General features: G+C 41.7%; 1 protein-coding gene across 1 annotated transcript in view; it reads left to right on the top strand.

Moving 5' to 3' along the window:
- LOC139228009 (chemokine-like protein TAFA-5) overlaps positions 1 to 25,427 on the top strand; it is a 507,858-nt gene that overhangs the window by 164,432 nt on the left and 317,999 nt on the right. The gene's annotated exons all lie outside the window — the stretch shown is intronic.

Below are 25,427 nucleotides of genomic sequence, written 5' to 3'. Positions count from 1 at the left end.
AGGAAAAGAAAGACAAAGAGGAAAAGGCAGTAATTTTGATACTGCGAGCCCATGTAAATTAACATAGGATGTTAATCAATAAAAGAAACTGACGGTGATTGTCTTAAGTGAAGTATGGAAGAGGAATAGAGCCGGCCAAAACAATAGGAAAGAAGAGAGACTTTTGTGAACGTCTGTTTTAAATGAGAAGTGCCTGTGTGATTTTGTGACTGCGGAATTAATTTTTATGTTGTCATGTTTCTGAAAGCCTGATTGGAAGAGGAATGCAAGTGTCTGTTTATTTTAGCTAACCCTTTGTAGTGTTGTCCTGTATGTGGGAAGTTTTAAGGCATTTTAAGTTAGAAACGCAGGTGTGGATTTATTCGGATGATAAGTTACGGAGCTAGGAAATGTACAAAGGATAGGTTTGTTGAGTAAAACATAATAAATACATGGTCCCGGTGGTTAAAAAAATAATAATTTACTTGTCGAAAGAAAACGTGCAATGATTGATTACATTGGATTGAAAGACATAAATTTAGTCTCGGAATGAGATAAAGAATGCCTTTTAAGAAAGCTTCTAGCTCAAAACAAAATAAGGTTTTAAATAAAGATTGAAATTACAAAGTTTGAATTGGGATTTTGAGATATTCAGAGCAGGCACAGAAAATACTGAGGTGGATTCAAAAAAAAAATTAATTATTAAATTAAATCTGATCAGGTCAAACTCCTGGGCGAGTGGCGAGCTATCTGCGAAGGTGTAAAAGGGACTTTTGGAAAATGTTAAAAACAGCAAGCTTTAGTAACGACTTTGAAACTGGAGCATTTTGAGATAACGAAAAGCAGCCCTCAAACCCTCAAAGCTAGACTCCATTCCAGTTATGGAGAAAAGAAAAAGATAAAGATGCCACTTTGAAAGTAAACAAATGATTTTAAATTAGCAACTTTATGGAGTTACGGGCCCTCCGTGTAAAATACAAAACCTAATTTGAAGAAAAAAAAGATGTAACGGACTAAATAATGCTGGAAAAAAAAATTTTGTGATGGAAAAAAGACAAACTTACTAAATACAAGTTGATGTTTGCTGTGAAAAAAAAAGATATTGGTTTAATTAGAAAAAGAGAAAAAAAATTTGGAAGAGGTAAAAAAACACTCAACATTGATAATGATTTTAAATTATGAGAAAGTTTCAATGCAGTTTGAAAAGATTTCCAAAATGGACAGTGTTTATCAAGAAAAGTTCCGAACAGTCTAAACAAGCAGGAGGGTTTTGAAGATAACGAGGAGAAAGAGAGAAATTTAAAAAAAAATTGAGTTTCAGTAAACAAAATTGCTATTGTATGTGTGGTCTCGATTTAAATCAATTTAAAAAAAAAGATTTCTTTGGCAAGTACTTGAATTAGAAGTTAAGAAAACATTGGAGTTTACTCTAATGATTTATGCTGTTTAATGGATTCCTAATTTCTAAGCCAGTTTTGAAGGCACAAAGACTTTTTTTCAGATGATTACGTGAAGTCACGTAATGACATCAGGTCTTCTTACAAACCTGGAAAGGAGTTAACCCTTTCCATTGACAGCCGTTTAAGATACTGAACATTATTAGTTTGGATTTCTTAATAGAAAAAAAAAAGACTCACCTAACAGAGGAAACATGAAATAAAACCAGAACTAGCTTATGTAATAATACTTTCCTGATACAATAAAGAAATAGATACTCAATAAAACAAATTGAAGAGTTAAAAGCTAAGATAAACAGGCTGGAAGAGATAACGGGACTAGATGGATAGTGCAGTGCGCAGCCATAGCACCATCACCTATGGCAATAGAGCCAATGTACCCCATGGTGGGTAGGTGTAGTCCACAAACCCAACCTAACGGTAAAGCAGACAACGATGTTCGGAGGAATAGCTTTGGCCTTGGTCATAATAGGAGTTTGGGTAATATTTAAGTGGGTAAAGACACGGGCGCACGCCCCACAGATTCAACTCGAAATGGTTCGATTATAAACTTGTGCTTCTGATTTCGCAGGGTGACAGGGATACTCGTAGAGCAAAACCTAACCCCTGGTGATGACCAGGCCGTCTGTTTAAAATTACAGATAATACTTACCGGAATGGGAATACGAATGGCGCTACTCATAATATGGATAGCCCTGCGACAGGCACGTACCCTGGACGACACCGATGGATTGCAGCGCACTCAGGAAATAAACAACTACATGAACTATGGAGTCTTGTTTAATTTAACGGACGGAATGTACATCCCAGCAGCCAAGGACTGGAGCAAGGACAGGACTTATTTTAATGCATGGTTACAAGTGAATCCTAATAAGAATCCTAATAAGAATAAGAGTATGTGTACAGTGCTCCACGGGTATAAGGAGCAGCTGCATTAAACGGAGGGATGTCAAAGGGCCTGATGAATGTACTTTCGGCATAATTTGCGCGTCTCCGGGACAGTCCCAGCAATCAGTCACCTGCAAAAAGGGAGTGGGGCTGTGTGGGTACTACGAGGAGGTGGGGGCGGCTGCAATATCATTGTATGTATGCTTCTCACCGCCTCCGACAACGCGCCCCATAAGAACCACTACATTGCCCGAGAAACTGCCTTGTCCCATAACTACTAAGGGACCAGAAAATGGGATTGTAATGTACAACGAAGGGGAATTATTGTATGATAATGTTAAACATGAAATTGTGCCTGTCCTGATCAATATTTCAGGCATCCAGATGCCGGAATACTGTACAGAACAGTCAAGGAAAATGTACAATGTATTAAGTAAAGTTGTAATGCAGCAGGCTGCCGATGCAATGGGTGCCAGAAGATTCTGGGGACAGGGGTCAGCCCCCAGGGTCAAGGGGGAAATAGTTAATGATATTGCCACCGTTTTCAATACAAGGACCTCCGTAATAAACTCGATAGACATACAAGGGTTAAATGAGAGGGTGGAACAGCTTAGAGGGGTGATGAAGGGGTTATTAGAGAGGGTGGAGCAAAACCAGGAAGACCAAGCCAACCTAGGAAAGGAGGGTGCCGAAATCCAGTTGGATGGCATCTCAGTCCTGGAAGCTCACGCCAAAACCATCAATCACCTCATTGATAGAGAAAAAGAAGATACAGGAAAGCAAAGACAGGGGCAACTCTGTCACGCTTATGGTCTGTGGATGGTGGGACAGATCCGCCACAATCTTGACCAGATCCAACGCGGGGAAGTACCCGATTGGATAGACAGTTCACATCTGGCTCAGTTGGCTAACCAGAGGGGGACACTGGATAATTGTACTCTGAAGGGACTGACCCGCGTATATCCAGCAATTCCAGATTGCCAGATGGGTAGGAATACTGGGATAGGGATAGTCCTGATGATCCCTATAGCCACGCCGGACTCAGGGCCGTTCCCCCTATACCAACTAGAGAATATCAGAGTAATGTCTCCATGCGTTACTATCTGACCACCACCTCCGCCGTTCATCGAAACAACATACTTCCCGGGATTTCTCTAACAGATTGCAAGCAAAGGGGGGGGATCACAGTAGGCCCTCACCCGGTAGGCCGAGGTGAGCTAGACGAGTGCGGGTTTAACCGAACCGACGGGTGTGTACTAGAAATAGTGCCTGCACATAGGCACTTCGCGAGGTCAGGTTATGGAGGAAAAGGAAGATACTGCGTCTCTACCACAGAGCGTTCATACCAGTATAATGACCTGCAGTGCCCTATACCACAGCCAAACTTTTGCTTTACGCCACTACGACCTGTCACGATCGGGCAAGCGCATATCACCCAGGTTAGGCGCCGGAAATCCGAAGTTATTGAGGTAACCGATCAGCTCCATGATCATTTACAGGATTATGACGAGCCAGATCAGGTCCCTATCCCACATCTAACCGAAGTATTATGAGAGTTGAGGCTCAGAGTGGGTCAATCCGTAAAGCTCTACCACCAACTGCAAACTAAAATCAAAGTACTGGAAGAAGATATCGATGTAGACTTACAAAGTCAGAGTTGGTGGAGAAAGGTCTGGGACTGGGGAATAAATGTAAACATCCATCCTTGGATTTGAATAATTTGACACATACTGGTCGGGATACAATTGATCTTCGCGATAACATGGGGCATAATGGCCTGTCAGGCATGCAGGCACCACGCACAACGAAGAGGGACCCATGACCGGTCCCCAAATACTAAACAAGCCTGTCTAATGAAGGGGCAGAAGGATTTGGCCTTTGTCAATTTGATTTAAGCAACCGGGACTCCTGAAACCGTGTGACTGGCCAGCACGTTGAGGCAGGGAGTACCGGGCCGTGCACAAGATCTAATAAAGGTAGGGCGGTCGGTTAAAAGGGGACTAGAACTAGTCCCTTTACCGAAAGGAGGGAATTGTTGTAGGCATTAGGCACCTGCTGAATATATCTAAACTCATATAAGTTTAAAGTGGCCACACAAAATGGCTGCCCAGGCATGATGGGAAATCAGGTAGTCAAGCTGTGAACTATTGACTGAGGCTGACCGAGCAATATCCCTCTGAGGCCCACTGCCAGGAATGCCTTGGATACAAGATAACTATAACAAACCATTATAACTCCACACAGCAGAGCCCCAAGAAATAGAGATAAGAGGGGCCTACATCACATAACGAGGGCATGAATCAGCCCGAGCTGACAAGAACCGAATATGCAACTCTAATAAGGAGGCTACCCAATGCCAGTATCCAAGGACAGTAAGATAAGAGAGGCCCAGGCCATGTTACAAGACACATGAGTCATCCCTAGCAACACACCCCTTAGCAACACATCTCTTGGCAACACATGAGCCACTTTATGTTTAGAGACTAACGCTATTGGTCTTATGTAATTGTAGTAAACTGTTGTATGTAACTGTAGTAAACTGTTGTAAAACATATAAAGATCCATGAAACCCTTTGTTCAGTGGAGAGAAGCCTGGATACAGTCCTGAAACTTCCTCCCCGCTGAGCGTTAATAAAGGCCGCATTGGCGTTGGAACCGACTCTGAGTGTTGAGTGATTCTTCTGAGAAAACATTCACGCTAACACCGACTAACAACACAAGGGTAGGCACTTGGGACCTTTAGTCAATGTTCATGTGAAGTTTTGAACACTTTGCGTTCTTGGACAGATCTTTGTGCATCTTTGCAAGTGGCTTAATCAGTTGTAGTGAATGGTGAGACATAACAGTACATCCCGCAATGATGATGATTGTGTAAGGGATGGCTTGGGCATTGCAGAGATATTTTATGCTGCTGGTGTGAGGTGGTGCCAACCTGGCGCATCATGTGGCAGCCAGGGTGTACAGCTTCAAGTGAAGTAACTCTGACCATGGTGAGGCCATCCCTGGCGTTCCAAGCAGCAATATGGTCATGTACTGATGCCCTGTGTCCTGTGCAGCATTAGGTGATTGCGCAGAAGGTTGGTGGTGGTGTTGGTGTGCTTGATGGTGTTGGGGCTGATCGTGGTGGGAATCTGAGGACCAAGATGAGATTTTTTTTTAAGGGCACTGATGCTGTTGGAATAGATCGCAGCTGAAGTTGAGATGGCCGAAGCGATCTGTCAATGGTGAGAGAGGTTGCTCCAACGAGGTGACAGTGGATAGAGTGTTTACGCCAGACACTTTCAGCCTTCCTAAAGCTGAAAAGTCTCTTCCAAATCCTGATAGCTCCAGGTTCTAACACTGGAAAATGAACTGCTGTGAAATGGTAGCTTTTATATCACTTTTGCAGCTGTCACCTATTCAGAGGAATAGAGAGTCATTGAAAACCCGACCTACTTACCTGACGTGATCCCGAGGGTCGTGAACCTCGTCAAAAAGCTGTAAAAACTGTAAGTAGATGGTAAATTTCTGCTTAAGTACCCTTTAACAACCTCATAACTACTTCAATTGGCTCACCCATCGCTTAGTTTCGGCTCTGTAAAGCGCAGACAGACCTGGCATTTGAGAAACTGACATGGAGGCAAGTTCACAGCGGGATCCTGACTCGATGTCAATCTTTTATATTTTGACAGCCTTCAAACCCGCCCTTTCAGTGCTGGCAAGATTCCCGCCTTGGTTTCAGCATTCCTTGCTATATTTAAAAATATTTATGCTGTGCTCGTAGCATCGGCTTTCAAAGCATGGATGTCCTGCACCACCAAAGGTAAGTCTTTCCAGCCATCGACCCTGGCGAAGCTGGAAATTTTAATTCGTTTTGCTCTGATTTTGCGAGATCTGCACTTTGGGAATTGGCACCACTAAACACAATACAAAATCTGCTAGATGGCTTTTTTTTCATACCACGTGAGACCTGTGCAAATGCTCCCAGGCTCACCAAGTGCAGATCTGGTGCAGCCAGCCACAAGAAAAATGTAAAGCTGCTGGGGACTCACCAAGATGGGAAAGGCTTTTTTTTTAAGGCTCTGGGAACCTGGCAAAACTGGTGCCAGTCTTGTGCCTAAAGATGGGTCTCACAGCTGACTAACCTCTTCCCTACCTATCAGCAATCTAGCTTTCAGTAGCTTAAGATTTCAGAGGATGAGCTCAAATTTCACCTCATTGATTCCCGCCTGATTAATTTGCTTTAATGAGGAGCAATATGGGCGAGCAATTTAACTCACACCTGTTTCCCCGAGAAAAACGGGCGACACTGTCTCAATGCATGCTCAAAGCTGTTGGCCTCACTCAGGCTTTATTTGCATTGAGCTGGTGAGCTGCGAATGTCAAGCGGGCTCGAGCGATCCGGCTGATCTAAAAGTCGGCAGCTTCCAATTTGTACTTCAAGGGAAATTGGGAGCGGGAGATCACAACTCAAATTGCCCCTTCCCCCGCACCCCCCAACCCCCACCCTCCCCACAACGTTGATTTAACACCTAATAAATGGGCGCAACATGATTCAATTTCTCCCTCCATGTGCCCTGAATAGGAAAAAATATGTGTACTGGACCTATTTTAATTCATTAGCAGTTTTCACACCTCTGCCTAAGGGATTGATTCGGCAGTTTGTTTAAACACAACAAATCAAAGCAACTAAATCAATCCCCAAATGCTTTTATTTATATTACCTAGGTGGCGTGCTTCTAATTTACCATCCTGCTAAAGCAGTGGGCAAATTCATAGAATTCCTAACTTCCAATAATCCAACAGATAATCAGACAAACTTTTACGTATATTTAGTGGTGTATAATGATTAGGTGTAAGGCTTAATTGTTTTCACTTGCTTGACCTGTTGAGTGCTGAATTTCTGGGGTCAGCCGAGTTATAACATTAGGGATGAGCACCAGATATGGAAAATGCCTCTGATTCGGAGGAAATGCTCTGCTGCTGCAGAATTCAAAGTCCTCCAGCATTTTATAGGGACAGGCAGCACCAAATTGTGGACTTTGAAAAACAACAAGCTGGTAAATATCTTTACCAGGAGGTGAGCAGAGAGTGGCCCAATTCTCATAGGAAGCAATTGAATTCCTTTTTAAGGAAGTAAGGCACAAAGGAATGCTAGGTTCCAAGAAGAGCTGCCCAGGCGGAATGAAGGAGATGGCCACTTCTGTCAGTGGCAGTTCTACTTGGAAGCAGTGCCAGAAAAAGTTTAATGGGCATTCTCAGTCAGCCAAAGTATGACAACACACCATGATACACTATGAATACAGTGCAATAAACATCAAATTCATGAATTGTTCTTACAGCTGGTAACCCAACTCAGCCTCTTGAGGCTGCTACTACTCCTCTTCATGGTTCTCTTCCTGAACCTGGGTTCCACTTTTGTCCAGAGTCTCTATGATGATGCCTCAATGGAAGACATACAGCAACTATCTTTTCAACCCTTGCCAGGCTGTAATGTAGGACTTCCCCAGATCTTTGCAGATTATTCAGTCCACAAAGGCAAGTCGCAGATTAGCTGCTGACAATCAATGCGATCATGGTCTTTTAATAGCCCTCAGAGCAACTAGGGATGGGCAATAAATGCAGCCGGCCACATCCCGAGAACAAATATATAACAAAATAATCCATTACAGTCATGGTTTATGACACCTTTGTGGTATCCTAGGACAGCAGCGGAACTCAGGTATAATGATTTGCTGGTATCCACCAGGGTCATCGGTGATCACGCGCAGCTTCAATCTGGTGGATATCCAGCAAATCATTATACCTGAGTTCCGCTGCTGTCCTAGGATACCACAAAGGTGTCATAAACCATGACTGTAATGGATTATTTTGTTATATATTTGTTCTCGGGATGTGGCCGGCTGCATTTATTGCCCATCCCTAGTTGCTCTGAGGGCTATTAAAAGACCATGATCGCATTGATTGTCAGCAGCTAATCTGCGACTTGCCTTTGTGGATTGAATAAATGTAGGATGGTGTACTGCCTTAAAATAAAGGCATTGTGACAGCTCCCTGGGAAGTGAGTTTTGACTTGCTTAATTGGATGCTGGTCATTGCAAACAAGCCGCACTCTGAGAGGGTAAATTCCATTCTAATCATGTAGATAGCTGCATTATGTACTGGAACATGTAGGGCCACATGGGTGCCATCTGTAACACCTGGACCTTTAGGAAGAGTGCTACTCTAAAGCCCCTCTCATGCAGCTGTTGGTTGTCCGTGGGGAAGGAGAGGAGCTGTGTGGCTTATGTAAAAATGATGATGCATCTTGCTTGATTTATATTCGCAATGTCCTCGGCGGCAGTTTGAAATAACCACAACAAATAAAAGTTGAGCGAAGTTGTGACTTTTACAGTCAGTAGCAGGACTGTGTTTGTTTGTGGTGTAGTTTGGCTGCAGATTTGAGGTTTCACTGGTAAATTGCAATCTCCGCAGGCACTGTTTCTCAGATAAGAGGAGGTATGGGCACCTCTGCCTATATATTCTGGTTTGGGGGTATTGGTAGAAGGGTGAATAGCACCCCTCATGCACCCTGACCTCTTTGGCATCCCTCTGTAGGTCCTCTTTTTCTTAAAAGATATACAGGAATTCCCAAGGGAAAACCCATTGTGCCAGCAGGAGTTATAATAGAACACCACAGCAATTGCCACAAAGACACTTGAAAGAATTCAGAAACAAGAGGAAGAAAAGTCTGGCCTTCCGGGTTGGAGCATTTACCTTTTATGAAACCAGTTTAGCTCTGTAGAAGAAGTTGAATATTATGTGAAATATTAGTATGCAGATCTCCTGCAGAAGTAGAAAACTTATAACCCACTAGGGACTGAGCAACAATAGAACAGTTGATCTATAACATTTATTTTTCTAGCTACACTCCAGCCTGGAATATAAACAATTAGCAACTGAATTACACCCGGGAAGCAGTTTTTCATTCAGGGTTTACAATGTACAAACGCCATAAACAAGTATCTTTACTATTCATTATTGCAATTGATCTACCCTAGACAAATCTAAAACACTAATATTATGTACTCTACTTTATCTAGACTGTTATTATCATATTTCCTGAATAACACTGTAGTTGATGATTCTGTGTTCTCATAGCATCTCTTCTATAATATCTATTGTCCATGTTTTATATCCAACTAGATAATCAGAGTATGAAACTAGCATACCAAACTCCTTAGGAGTGAGACCACTGTAAGTCAACACCAAGGAGTGGTGCTAAATCTATTCAACTATACAAGTAGCAATTCATTTATTTTGCAAAATCTAATCAGTAGTGATCAGAAAGGGGCACATAACTATTTGCAAATAAAACAGTGGCTGTTGCTTTTCCATCTTCTAATCCAATAATAGATCCATTGCAATATTGACTAAGAATATGCTTGTAAAGCTCATTCTTAGCCAGCATCTCATTGCCAATGTAATATAGCCCTCACTGCAAGATCTCAGTTGTTCATTTGGTGTACAATCTATCTTTATTAACTGTTTTGTTTGGGTAAGGCTTTGGTATATCACCAGTTCAGCTGTTGTAATGCTTCCAATTCTATTAACTCTTATATTATCAGTACTGATTCTTAGCCCCGGGAGATTCCTGTCTCCCTTCAGTTACCCATCTTTAAAGTTTTTAATTACCATGCAATGATGCAGAAACAAACTATATTATATCATATATAATAAAACAGTTCAAATATTGAAAGCAAATTTGTTCCTGTAAAATTAACCTTATTTACAGAAGCAAACAAAAAGGGAAAAGGTAATCCTGAAATAAAGATGAACAAACTTTAAAGATGAACAAACTTTACAAAAGCGTAATTTTTTTTTAAGTTTCTTAAATATGTAAATTTTTATTATAATGAATAAAATTGACACTGTACAAAATTTAAACTAGTTTTTCAGGGCCATAACCTTTGTTTAGCAGTCAATACACAGAGCGGTGCAGAGCACAGCCTGTGGAGGAGCAGTGAATGACAGATCGCAACTCCAGGATTTCTGCGTTTGACTGCGCACACGCTAAATCCTGACATTGTGGTCACTTTCAAAAGCGAAATGACGACGAACGCTGCCAGTTTGCCATCATCAGGGCTGCAAATTCCAGGCCATTATTTTAAGAACATAAGAACATAAGAAATAGGAGCAGGCCATTTGGCAGTAATGGTGGGAGTTTGCACGTTGCACATTCCGTCCAGCATAAGCTGGTGCCTCAGTCAAAGAAGAGCTCACAGGTATATTTTACTGTGTTTTTGTGGGGTTGGGAGGAAGAGACGTGTTCCTCTGGGTTCCATAAAATCAGTCTGGGCCACCACCAGTCCGGCTCCCTCCCTCCGCCCCTCCCCCACCGCCCATCCTCCCAAAATCAATCCACCGTCTCCATTCCGCACTTGCCGCCTTCTGCTGGGACTAACGGGAAGCTGGCGGGCGTGCTTCAGGAGATAATACCCCAAAGAGTCTGCGGTTTGAACAGTTATCCAGCCATCTAAACCCTTGACAATGTTAGAGCTTTGCACATGCTTTCAGCTTTTAGGAACATTAGGAACATAGGAACATAGGAAGAAGAGTAAGCCATTTAGCCCTTCGAGCTTGTCAATGAGATCATGGCTGATCTGCGACCTAATTCCACCCACCTTTGGCCCATATCCCTTAATACCTTTGGTTAACAAAAATCCATCAATATTAGATTTAAAATTAACAATTAATCTCTCATCAATTGCCGTTTGCGGAAAAGAGTTCCAAACTTCTACCACCCTTTGTGTGTGGAATTGTTTCCGAATTTCACTCCTGGCTCTAATTTTTAGACTATGCCCCCGAGTTTTGTTCAGCCTTCTGGAGTTTTTTCATACTGCATATCGTCTCTTATTGCTGTAACCCCTTATCATGATGGTCAGTGAGATGTGTATCTGAAATGTGAGGGTTAAGATCTCATACTGGTGACATAACAATACTAGACATTCTCACAACCTGGACTGTGGGTGTTTTACAACATTATTACTTTTGACCAAGGCATAATGGTGTGAGCTGACAAAATGAGTGTTTTACTGTGAATTATTACACTCTTCTTCACAGAGGTACATGCTCCTTTGTACATTATATTGTAATAAAACTGCTCCTTGCCACTTCTCATCAGATGAAGGTATACTTCTGAAAGCAAAATCCCCAGTCTAAGCTGTTGGTTGTAATTTTATGAAGGATATTCAAAACTATAAGCGCATAAAATTGTTTCCTAAAATATTTATGCAACTAAATGAAAATAACAAAATCATGCAAGACTATGCTAAGCATAGATTCAGTATATGATGATCCTGTTTTCATCGGTCTTCTAACTATGCTTATTATTGCCTGTTAATATAAAACACAGCACATAATAATTAGGCTACTATGACTTTGTGAACATTGACTTAAAATTTATCTCCTTATTCTGTAGTGTCTGAGGTAAACATCCCTCGATGATGTCATAAGCAGTATGTGTTAGAATACACTGGATTGGTGATAGTGCTGAAGAAAGCATCTTCACTTGTGTATTGTTCTGTTTTGTTAATAGTTGCTTAAAGATATCATTGATAATAGATTTGCTTTGAGACTTTTTTGAGCAGACATCCTTCAAGAAGGGGTACATAGATGTAAATCTTCTCTTCTTAGGCAGTCCCTCAGAGTCTAGGAATATCTTGCTTCCACAATAATGTGAGTGAAGAGACCAATGCGGGACCTACAGTCTCTGTCACAGGTGGGGCAGACAGTGGTTGAAGGGATGGGTGGGTGGGGTGCTTGGGTTGTCGTGCACTCCTTCTGCTGTTTGCGCTTGGCTTCCGCGTGCTTTTGCCGAAGAGACTCGGTGTTTGGCACCTTCCCGGATGCTTCTCCACCACTTTGAGTGTTTGTGAGCCAGGGATTCCCAGGTGTCGGTGGAGATGTTGCACTTCTTCAAGGAGACTTTGAGGGTGTCCTTGAAACGTTTCCTCTGCCCACCTGGGAAGTTGTAAATGACATATTACTGTAATGAAATGCAAAATATTAAAATTATATTGTAATTAGGAAATTAGAATTCATTGTCCCTTTTCTATTGTTGATCTTTACTTTAGCTGTAGCTTTTTGTCATCATTTCTGGGCTTTGCACTAGATACACTCTTGGGTCAGATTCAGTCACTCCTGTAGGCAGACCTCACCTGTTTTGATCCAAAGCGTAACCTCTAGCTAATATCTAGATAATATTATGAGGCACAACTGCAAACCAATAAATGGGTTTATTTGACATTTAAATACTTGAATGAGATCCATCAATTTTCTATGCTCTTGGTTCCTTGGAAAATAACAGGCACATCTCTGTTGACACTCTGAATGAAAACTCAATTTCAAGCTAACTATTCCCAAGCTAACTGGTCCTAAATGTGTTATAGGCTGCTCAGGCTCCTATGCCCATTTGAGCTTTCAGAGAGAGAAAGAAAAAGCCATCATTTTAAGAGTGTGATATCAGAGACCTGTTCGACTAGCTGTCAATCGCCAAGGGCTCTAAATTGAACCCATCTAAATTGTACTGTGGAAAAATAACATGAAGGTGATTTTTGTTTTGGGCGTGTATCAGGCGGTTGGTGGGTAAGGTATCTGCTCCAACTGCCCAATGCAGTCAACAGGACTCGCAATCAAATTTAATTGTCAGGCCTCATTCACATTGAATAGGTGAACTGCACACTAACTACCCTCCTTTTAGAGGTGTATAGTGAACTAGGAGGGCTGAAAATCTATTGGGAAGGCCTCCAGTTAAAGGCAAGCGGCAGCCTTTTAAAATAGATGCAGAATTCAATGGTGGTTAGTGGAGAGCTAACTATTAAAGTAGAAGGCAGCAAGATGTCATTCAGTTCCCTCGATTCTCCAATGCAGTCTTGGAAATGCTTATAGAGCAACTGAGCAACAGAACAAATGCCGCCCCCCACCCCCCCCCCCCCCACCCCTAATGGATGACAGATACACCTTCAAATTAGTCAGCAACAATGGAGAGAGGTGTCTTCAGTGCAAGGACCTGGCTGCAGTGCAAGAAGACATTTATTCACCTTACCAGGACTGCCAAGATAACACTTTCTTTCACACGTGTCCTACTTTCTGTACAGCCCTGCACCACCCTATTTTATCAAAGCAATATCAATCCTTCCCTACCCTTTAAATACATTTCCTCCCATCAACATGAAATAGCCTGCATCAGATATTCATGCAGAAGATGACACAGTTCTCCTGTAGCTTCTGTGATAATTCTTCCTATGCAGATTTCCACACTTCATAAGATCATTGTGTTGCCTGTAAATATTTTATGCAGGAGGTAATATCTTGTAGGCACGTCCTCCTCAAATGCTTTCTCACCCTCCTTTCCTCCATTCTATACTGCCCGTAAAATTGCAAACAAGGGAATAACCATTGATAATCCCATAACTCTTAACTCAAAACTTCTTTCTTTGTGGAGGTGGGTACATTTATTTGTGATCTCATAGGCCAACACTCCCAAAGCTCTTTTGCAATTCCAGCAAACACTCCTCAAAGTATCTTCATGCTGCAGGCTCCAACATAATGCACTTCTGCCAGTATCAGTTGACGTGGGTCCTCCAACACCCATTATCCTCATTGTAATATATGCTGATGAGGTCCCAACATTATCAGCGACAGAAATGCCAGTACCGCCATTATGGAGTGGGAACCCGGCAAAAACACGTGCCACCCCACAATGCACCCCAAAGATATGGGTGTACTCAAATTACAAAGAATATACAGCACATAAACAGGCCTTCTACAAGAAATGACACACACCTAAATATAAACAAAACAGGAAAGGAAAGCATAGGACAGACCAAACTAAGGGAAGACATAAAGGGCCAAGGAATAAATAGAGTTACAGAACAGAACTGTAAAAAGATGGTTAAAAATAAAGTGAGAGGAACTGCTATTTAAAATGAGTTAAACTCTCTGTACAGCAATGCAGACTGTGTCCATAATAAAACAGGGGAACCGGAGGAAATATTACATTGTGAGGAACCAGATATAGTAAGGATTACTGAGGCATGGCTACAGAAAAATCAGGACTGGTAATTAAACATTGCAGGGTATAACATATTTAGAAAAGATAGAGAGAGAAAAAGGGTAGGTGGTGTAGCTGTACTTATTAGAAATAACATACCGGCAGTAGAAAAAAGTAACGCAGCCATTAGTAAGAGAGAAATAGAATCCATGCGGATAGAGATAAAAGATGAAAAATGGATCAAACACACCAATGCACACTATACAGACCACCGAATAGTAGAAGGCACTTGGAGGAAGTAAAAAACATAGAATAATAACCATGGGGGATTTCAACTACCCTGAAATTAATTGGCCAGAAAAGATAAGTAAAGGGGACAAAGGGAATAGATTTCCTACAATGTGTACAGGACTCCTTTCTAACCCAGTATGTAAGAAGCCCAACAATGGAGACTTTGCTACTGGATCTAATAATGGGGAATGAACCAGAGCAGATATGATGAGTAAAAGTAAGCGGACAGCTAGGCAATAATGATCAAAATATAATAATAATTGACAAGGACATAAGCGTGATAAAGTCCAGGGTAATAGATTGGAAAAAAGCCAATTTTGAGCGGCTAAGAATTGAACTTGGGAAAATTAAATGGACAACGATATTGCCAAACAATGATGTAGAACAGCAATGGGAAACATTTAAAAAGATGTTCAACAGAGTCCAGGAAAAATATATTCCACTAAAAAATAAAAACAAACTAAACACTACGGAGACACCATGGATAAATAAAGACATAAGGGAAACATTGAGGGTAAGGAAAGAGGCATACATTAAGTACATGGAGAGCAGGGGGCGGGGGGAGCATGACAAGGGAGTATACGAAGAGATTACAAGAGAAGTTAAAAAAAATCACATTTAGGAAGGCAAAGAGGAACTGTGAAATTAAATTATCAAGGAACATAAAACAAAATAGTAAAATATTCTACAGGCACACAAATTAAAAAAAAAGGAAAGTTGGGATGGGAATAGGGCCACCAAGGGGTGGACAGGATAAGATTACAGGAAGCGATAGCAAAATGGCCAAATATTAAATAATTACTTTACTTCAGTATTTACCAGGGAGACAGATCATATTAGAAGATGAGATTAGAAATGATATTACCGCATTTAACTTAAAAGGAAGAGAAATATTAAATAAACTAATCCAACTAAAGAGGACAAAATCCCTGATCCGGGTGGATTGCATCTGTGCATTTTTTTTAAATCTAGAGAAGAGATAGCAGAGGTACTATTGCACATATTTAATAATTCATTAGAAAAAAGAGTAGTGCTAGAGGACTGGGGGATAGCTAATGTCAGACCTTTATTTAAGAAAAGAGTTAGAACATGTCCAGGGAATTATAAACCAGTTGGCTTAACATCAGTTGCAGGATAAAAATGGAATCCCTACTAAAGGAGAAACTAGAAAAACATCGAGAAACCAAGGGGCTGAAATTCCCCTGTTGTGCGGCACCGGGGAACCGCCGCTGATAGCGTTCCAGCTGCCGCGCAACTGGTGATGACATCATCGCTGCGCGTGCCGACCATTTTGCGTGCTGCAGCGATCCCTTTACGCCCCTCGGCAGAAATTGCCCAGTGCCCCAGGAGGCTGCTGCAAGTGGTGTCAGCACCAGCCTCGCCGTCATCCACTCACAGGGCAGAACTTAAAGGGGAGGTGCGTTGCATTTCACACCATCATTTTGTCCTTTTGGCCAACTGACCGGTTGGCCCGTCTTGAGGCTCTGTGGCATACCATCATGCAGTTCGGCATTCCGTTAGGGTGCCAGGCTGTGGCCTCGGCACCACGCCAGCCTCGTGGCCCGGTGGAGGCCATCAGAGACCCTCCTGCAGAGTACACAGCGGCCCTTCCCTTTAACGGAAGGGAGGGGCATTGAAATGCGTCAGTACTACGCCAAGAAGCCGCAAAGCGATGCCGATCCTGCCTGAATAGTGCCCTGGATACCGCCCCAACAGGAAGTGGAGCGCCCGACATTGTGCTCTACTACCTCTGAGGGGTGGTAACCCCAATTTCGCGGCCTGAGTGTGAATTCCACACCGGGCACAGGAAGTCCCTCCCCAACTGGGTTACCGCCCTCAAATGGGGCGCTGGGATATTTTGCCCCACAAAAATATAATGGCCTGGAATTTGTGGTCGGGATGATGATGAACTGGTACATAGGAACATAAGAACATATGAAATAGGAGCAGGAGTAGGCCATTTGGCCCCTCGAGCCTGCTCCGCCATTCAATAAGATCATGGCTGATCTGATCATGGACTCAGCTGCACTTCCATGCCTGCTCCCCATAACCCTTTACTCCCTTATCGCTCAAAAATCTGTCTATCCCCCACCTTAAATATATTCAATGACCCAGCCTTCACAGCTCTCTGCGGCAGAGAATTCCACAGATTTACAACCCTCTGAGCGAAGAAATTTATCCTCATCTCAGTTTTAAATGGGCGGCCCATTATTCTAAGTCTATGTCGAACTACTCAACCTATCCTCATAAGTCAACCCCCTCATCTCCGGAATCAACCTAGTGAACCTTCTCTGAACAGCTTTCAGTGCAAGTATATCCTTCCTTAAACATAGAAACATAGAAACATAGAAAATAGGTGCAGGAGTAGGCCATTTGGGCTTCAAGCCTGCACCACCATTCAATAAGATCATGGCTGATCATTCACCTCAGTACCCCTTTCCTGCTTTCTCTCCATACCCCTTGATCCCTTTAGCCATAAGGGCCATATCTAACTCCCTCTTGAATATATCCAATGAACTGGCATCAACAACTCTCTGCGGTAGAGAATTCCACAGGTTAACAACTCTCTGAGTGAAGAAGTTTCTCCTCATCTCGGTCCTAAATGGCTTACCACTTATCCTTAGACTGTGACCCCTGGTTCTGGACTCACCGAACATTCTTCCTGCATCTAACCTGTCCAGTCCCGTCAGAATTTTATATGTTTCTATGAGATCCCCTCTCATCCTTCTAAACTCCAGTGAATACAGGCCCAGTCGATCCAGTCTCTCCTCATATGTCAGTCCTGCCATCCCGGGATTCAGTCTCGTGAACATTCGCTGCACGCCCTCAATAGCAAGAATGTCCTTCCTCAGATTAGGAGACCAAAACTGAACACAGTATTCCAGATGAGGCCTCACCAAGGCCCTGTACAACTGCAGTAAGATCTCCCTGCTCCTATACGCAAATCCCCTAGCTATGAAGGCCAACATGACATTTGCCGCCTTCACCACCTGCTACACCTGCATGCCAGCCTTCAATGACTGATGTATCATGACACCCAGGTCTCGTTGCACCTCCCCTTCTCCTAATCTACCGCCATTCAGATAATATTCTGCCTTTGTTTTTTTGCCCCCAAAGTGGATATCCTCACATTTATCCACATTATACTGCATCTGCTATGCATTTGCCCATTCACCTAACCTATCCAAGTCACTCTGCGGCCTCTTAGCATCCTCTTCGCAGCTAACACGGCCACCCAGCTTAGTGTCATCTGCAAACTTGGAGATATTACACTCAATTCCTTCATCTAAATCATTGATGTATATTGTAAATAGCTGGGGTCCCAGCACTGAGCCCTGCAGCATCCCACTAGTTACTGCCTGCCATTCTGAAAAGAACCCATTTATCCCAACTCTCTGCTTCCTGTCTGCCAACCAGTTCTCTATCCACGTCAATACATTACACCCAATACCATGTGTTTTAATTTGCACACTAATCTCTTGTGTGGGACCTTGTCAAAAGCCTTTTGAAAGTCTAAATACACCACATCCACTGGTTCTCTCTTGTCCACTCTACTAGTTACATCCTCAAAAAATTCCAGAAGATTTGTCAAGCATAATTTCCCTTCATAAATCCATGCTGACTTGAACCGATCCGGTCACTGCTTTCCAAATGCGCTGCTATTTCATCTTTGATAATTGATTCCAACATTTTCCCCACTACTGATGTCAGAATAACCAGTCTATAATTCCCCATTTTCTCTCTCCTTTTTAATAAAGTGGGGTTACATTAGCTAACCTCCAGTCCATAGGAACTGATCCAGAATCGATAGACTGTTGGAAAATGATCACCAATGCATCCACTATTTCTAGGGCCAGTTCCTTAAGTACTCTGGGATCCTTAAGTACTCAGGCCCTGGGTATTTATTGGCCTTCAATCCCATCAATTTCCTTAACACAATTTCCTGACTAATAAGGATTTCCTTCAGTTCCTCTATCTCACTAGACCATCGGTCCCCTAGTATTTCCAAAAAGTTATTTGTGTCTTCCTTCGTGAAGACAGAACCAAAGTATTTGTTCAGTTGGTCTGCCATTTCTTTTTTCCCCGTTATTAATTCACCTGATTCTGACTGCAAGGGACCTAAGTTTATCTTCACTAATCTTTTTCTCTTCACATATCTATAGATGCTTTTGCAGTCACTTTTTATGTTCCCAGCAAGCTTCCTCTCATGCTCTATTTTCCCCCTCCTAATTAAACCCTTTGTCCTCCTCTGCTGAATTCTAAATTTCTCCCAGTCCTCAGGTTTGCTGCTTTTTCTGGCAATTTATATGCATCTTCCTTGAATCTATCCCTAATTTCCCTTGTTAGCCACGGTTGAGCCACCTTCCCCGTTTTCTTTTTACACCAGACACGGATGTACAATTGTTGAAGTTCATCCATGTGATCTTTAAATGTTTGCCATTGCCTATCCACCGTCAACCCTTTAAATATCATTCGCCAGTCTATTCTAGCCAAATACAGAGACCAAAACTGTACGCAATACTCCAGGTGTGGCCTCACTAATACCCTGTACAATTGTAGCAGGACTTACCTGTTTTTATACTCTCTCCCCCTTGCAATAAAAGCCAACATTTCATTTGCCATCCTGATTACTTGCTGTATCTGCATACTAACTTTTTGTGTTTCATGCACAAGGACCCTCAGGTCCCTCTGTACTGCAGCACTTTGTAATTTTTCTCCATTTAAATTATAATTTGCTTTTCTATAATTTCTGCTAAAGTGGATAACCTCACATTTTCCCACGTTATACTCTATCTGCCAAATGTTTGCCCACTCACTTAGCCTGTCTATATCCCTTTGCAGATTTGTGTCATCCTCACAATTTGCTTTCCCACCCATCTTTGTATCATCAGCAAACTTGGCTACATTACACTCGGTCCCTTCATCCAAGTCATTAATATAGATTGTAATCTCTGCTGCACCACACTATTCACTGTTTGCCAACAAGAAAATGATCCTGACTCTCTGTTTTCTGTTACTTAACCAATCCTCTATCCATTCTAATATATTACCCCCAACCCCGTGAGCTTTTATCTTGTGCAGTAACCTCTTATGTGGCACCTTATCGAATGTCTTCTGAAAATCCAAATACACCACATCCACTGGTTTCCCTTTATCTACCCTGCACGTTACATCCTCAAAGAACTCCAGCAAATTTGTCAAACATGATTTCCCTTTCATAAAACCATGCTGACTCTGCTTGATTGAATCATGCTTTTCCAATGTCCCGTACTGCTTCCTTAATAATGGACTCCAGCATTTTCCCAATGACAGATGTTAGGCTAACTTTTCTATAGTTTCCTGCTTTTTGTCTGCCTCCTTTTTTAAATAGCGGGGTTACATTTGCAGTTTTCCAATCTGCTGGGACCGCCCCAGAATCTGGGGACTTTTGATAGGTTACAACCAGTGCATCCACTATCTCTGCAGCCACTTCTCTTAAGCTTTTGCTTTTGCCATCATTCTGCCTTTGAAATTGACCGCAATTTTGGGATTTGGCGCACGCGCAGGCACGCACGGAAATCCCAAAGTTGCGGCCTGTCGTTCACAGCTGTGACACAGGCTGCACTGTGCCTCTGTGCCCCTCACACCAAAAGAGCCGACAAGCAGTGCATTCACTCAAATCAGGGAAACTGATGAAAACTTTGGCTCTTCTGCAATAAGTATGCTGCTAAATTCCCCACTAAAAGTTAGATCCAAAAGGATTCGGTGTAACTGGGGTTTTAATAGCATATTGACTGCTAAAAAAGGATTAAGATTTTATGCAATGTAAATTTTGCCCATTTTAATAAAAATTACAAATTTTAAGAAACTTTGCCCATCTTTGTTTTAGGTTTGCCTTTTCCCCATGTGAGAGCCTCAATCTTTGTTTTACTGTCCAACATTTTTAAAAAGTTAGAATTTTTAGAGCTTACTCACTTCCTTGTTTGGTATCTGTGAGAATTCTGTGTTTTGATTGGCTGCTGAGACAGCTTGTTGACTTCACAGCAGCTTGAATTGAATGTTGGAAAACCTGAAGTTCTCAACACAGGGATTGCGAGATCTTTTTGCGAGGCGTATTTCGGGGCCAACATCGACCGCCTTTGCTTCACCACTGACTGCAAGTTCAGGGCTAACAATGAATAGTCGGCATGGATTTCAAAAAGTAAAGTCTTGCTTGACCAACCTCATTGAATTCTTGAAAGAGGTAACAGTGAAAGTAGACAAGGTTAATGTAATAGATGTAGTTTATCTAAATTTCTAAAAGGCCTTTGATAAAGTGCCACCTAATAGACTAATGAATAAGGTCGGAGCATGTGGAATCAAGGGACAAGTTGTATAATGGATAGCTAACTGGCTGCAAGACAAAAAGCAGAGAGTTAGGAGTATAGGGTAGCTATTCAGTGTGGATGAAGGTGAAAAGTGGGGTCCCACAAGGATCAGTGTTAGACCCATTATTCACAATTTATATTAACAATTCAGACTTTAGAATCAAAAACACAATTTATTAATTTGCAGATTACACCAAATTGGATGAATAGTCAACACTGAGGAACAAATTTCAAGAAGACATTAATAAACTTGCAGAATGGGAATATAATTGACAAATGAATTTCAACATGGATAAGTGTAAGATATATTTCAGTTTAAAAAAAAAAGGAGGTCACATATTACTTGGAAAATAAGAATCCAAATGGGATAATGGAACAAAGGGATCTGGGAGTACAAATACATAAATCACTAAAAGTAACAACGCAGGTTAATAACGCCATGAGAAAGCAAATCAAGCACTGGGGTTTATTGCTAGTGGGATAGAATTGAAAAGTAGAATTGAAGAGGTTATGCTAAACTTGGTTGACCATACTTGGAATACTGTGTACAGTTCTGCTCGTCATTTTATAAAAAGGATAGAGAGGCACTGGAGGGGGTACAACATTTTTTTACAAGGATGATACCAGAAATGCAAGGTTGTACCTATCAAGAAAGGATGAACAGGCTAGGTCTCTTCTCTTGAAAATAGAAGGCTGAGGTCTTTAGAATTATGAAAGGTTTTGATAGAGTAGACATGAGTGTTTCCACTTGTGGGGAAGAGCAAAACTAGAGGCCATCAATATATGATAGTCACCAAGAAATAAAATATGAATTCAGAAGAAATTTCTTTACTCAAGAGAGTGGTGAGAATCTGGAACTCACTACCATAGGGAGTTGTTGAGGCCAATAGTATAGATGCATTTAAGGGGAGAGTAGATAAGCATATGAGGGAGAAGGAAATTGAGGGTTACGCTGATAAAGTTAGATGAGGAAGGATGGGAGAAGGCTTGAGTGGAGCATAAACGTCGGCATGGATTGGTTGGGCCGAATGGCCTGGCTATTGCTGTATATTCTATGTAATCTATGTAATTCTATGTAACTCGACACACAAGTTTTCTCCCATTCTATCTGGATGTACTCAAATTACATCTGGCAAATATGTGTAAATTTAAGACCATTGAATTAAGATTGACTATTTTTAGGTGGGTATCATTGGATAAAAATAAATCAATGTTGCTTGATTAGTAATAGTGTTAAGAATGTTTCAATTTATATATTTTATCACAACATTTGCAGGGAGAGGGAGGGTTTGATGGCTTACCTCCAGTTCTGTTTAAAATTAATCTTCAACCCAATCCCAGTTAATTTGTTCCTATTCAGGAGTCTCTTCAAGAAATCAAATATGTCTGTTATGTTTATTAAATATAATAATATTGACTGCAGTGAAAATGTTTTGGCTATCCTAACTAAACATTGCTGATAGAAGATCTGTTAGACAAACTGTAGTTTTAATAATAGCTTGGAATTTACTGTTGCTGATATTAGTGGATAAACATCCTTCTGTTCTTTCATTTTATAGAAATATTTAAAAAATGGGTATCTGCGGACAAAAACCATGTTAAGCATTGATCCGCTAATATTGCTTAATATTCAGGCTAGTATTTAAATTGGTTTGTTTTAACTAATTGTTTCAGATGAGATGTTTAAACTGAGGACCTTTCTACTTGTTAAGATGGATGTAAAAGATCACATAGCACTATTCGAAGATGAGCAGGGAGTTCTCCTGATGTCCTTCCCAACATTAATCCCTCAACCAACGCCACCAAAATAGATTAACAGATCATTTATGTCACTTTAAAAGTAATTCAAGGTTGTGACTGGCCCTTTTTAAGTGCAAGTTATTTTTAAATTTAAATCTCTGGGTCAATTTCAGAATTATTTCAGGCCGCAGTTGTACAAAATCAGGTCTGATTCATTTCACTGGAATGAGACCCGCAATTACACAGACTGGAGTTATACTACTAGTGGCACCTCAATGAAGGTCATACTAAAGTCTGTGACAAATGCATTGTGCATGTATACTTCGCAGAGTTCTATGCCCCAGATAGCCAGCACGGGCTCGACAGGCCGGATAGCCTTCTTCCCTGCTGTAACCATCTATGATTCTAGCTCATTTTTAATGTTAGGAGAGTGTGGGGGTGGCTCAGAAAGATTGAAAAATAAGTTTATGAACTTCCTAGTTGCAGTGGACACCCTGGTCTTTTAAAAAATTAAAATTTTGATGTCAGTCTGAAGTTATATTGCACCTTATGTGAAATCAAGATTATCTCACACCTCCCAGCTTTAATGCATGCAAGAGTCAGATTGCTGACCTGCTCTTGTGTGTTGATGTTTATTTGAAATCATCAGTGCAAATTGGTAATACAACTGCAACCTTAATCATGTATGGTAGGGATTCAGTTGCATTTATAACATCCCCATTTTGACTGTTATTACTGCCTTACAGCCACCAAATGTCCTTATTCAAACAATGGTGTAGTATGCTCTGGGACAGGTACTTCTATATTACTGCCATCAACGCAGATTTATAGGGAACATTTACACCCACAATTTTAGTGTCAGTGCAAGGCTAAAATTGCTTTATACTGAAGTATAAATTAGGTGCCAACAACTGACTCCCAACTGCAGTGGAATAAGACTACTTCTTCAAGAGAGTCTCCTCCAGTGTTCGGTCGGGTCCTCAGGCCAGATTGAGGCTACATTTACATTGTAACTGCAGGATATGCGTGAAGCCAAATCACTTTGCATTGTGCTGCGTGTAATTGTGCCCATAGTCATCTGACAGAAGGTGCAATTTGTGAAGGAAAAGTGTCTACTTGTTAATATTTTCATTCCGTGAGAAAAGTGTGAAAGATAGTCTGGCTGAGAAGCAATAAGAATTGTGGAGGGATTGTTGCTAAGCTTGAATATTGTTTTTTTACTCAAGGTTTTGGAATGGAAATACAGTGTTCTGCTCTATATAAATGCAGTATATTTTGGTAGTCTCAATGTGATTCCCACATCCAGAGGGAGAAAATAATTTCCATTTATGTGCATCGATGGACATTGTCAACTGCATCTTAGTTTAAGTGATACAATAGCAAAATATACTAAAAATCTGAAATAAAAATAGAAAATGTTGGAAATATTCAGCAGATCAGGCAGCATCTGAATTGTTATCAACTTGAAATGTTGGCTGCAATTTCCCCTAACTCGGCGAGACCGTGGTGGGCGAGGTTGGTGGCGGGTCCTGGCCCTGCTGTTTGCTCCAGCCCGCTGTCTAAAATTATTTTCCCCTGATTGGGCTTGTTAATCTAGCCCAGCTCATTTGCCAGCCAATTGAAGGAAGCTTGTCTAATGATGTCATTTAATGACGCGTTATCAGCCAGTTTCCTTAAAGGGACCATGCACAAATTAATTTTGACATGAGAGACTGGAGCGACTGGGCCTGTATTCACTGGAGTTTAGAAGGATGAGAGGGGATCTCATAGAAACATATAAAATTCTGACGGGACTGGACAGGTTAGATGCAGGAAAAATGTTCCCGATGTTGGGGGAGTCCAGAACCAGGGGTCACAGTTTAAGGATAAGTGGTAAGCCATTTAGGATTGAGATGAGGCGAAACTTCTTCACTGAGAGTTGTTAACCTGTGGAATTCTCTTCTGCAGAGAGTTGTTGATGCCAGTTCGTTAGATATATTGAAGAGGGAGTTGGATATGGCCCTTATGGCTAAAGGGAACAAGGGGTATGGAGAGAAAGCAGGAAAGGGGCACTGAGGTGAATGATCAGCCATGATCTTATTGAATGGTGGTGCAGACTCAAAGGGCTGAATGGCCTACTCCTGCACCTATTTTCTATGTTTCTATGACAGTTGTGCTGTTAGTGTTCTACAGCATTGAGGTGCTGCAAACACTGACAAGCACTGCACAAAGGTGCAGGGCTGCACCCAGGCTTTCCCATGACCCCCTTCATATGCTTATGGAGGGAGTTATGGCATGCAGAGAGATTCTCTTCCCTTCCAATAGGTAGAAGAGACCTCCCCAGGAGATCAATGTAGCTGGTTGCTCATTGCACAGGAGGACACAAGCAGGGATATCATCAGGAGGAGCTGGCTGCAGTGGTGCAAACCTCTCAATGATCTCATTAGATCACACAACATTACTGCAAAGCCACCTCAACCTGTTGTACCACTCATCACATCCCCATCACTGTAGTTCCCTACCCTACTCCTGCACATCCTCACTCACAGCAACTTACCTTGCACCTCCACCTATTCCTCTCTATCTACATTATCACTTCGCCATCTCACTAGTCACCCCTCCTACTCACCCACGTCCTAGTCCAATTATACTAACTAACAACACACAAGGGTAGGCACTTGTGTGTTTCAGTCAATGTTCATGTGAAGTTTCTGTTAATGTGCTGTCAAACAT

Source organism: Pristiophorus japonicus, chromosome 17 (genome assembly GCF_044704955.1).
Source record: "Pristiophorus japonicus isolate sPriJap1 chromosome 17, sPriJap1.hap1, whole genome shotgun sequence".
NCBI lineage: Eukaryota > Metazoa > Chordata > Chondrichthyes > Pristiophoridae > Pristiophorus > Pristiophorus japonicus.
This window is presented reverse-complemented; position numbering and strand designations above follow the sequence as displayed.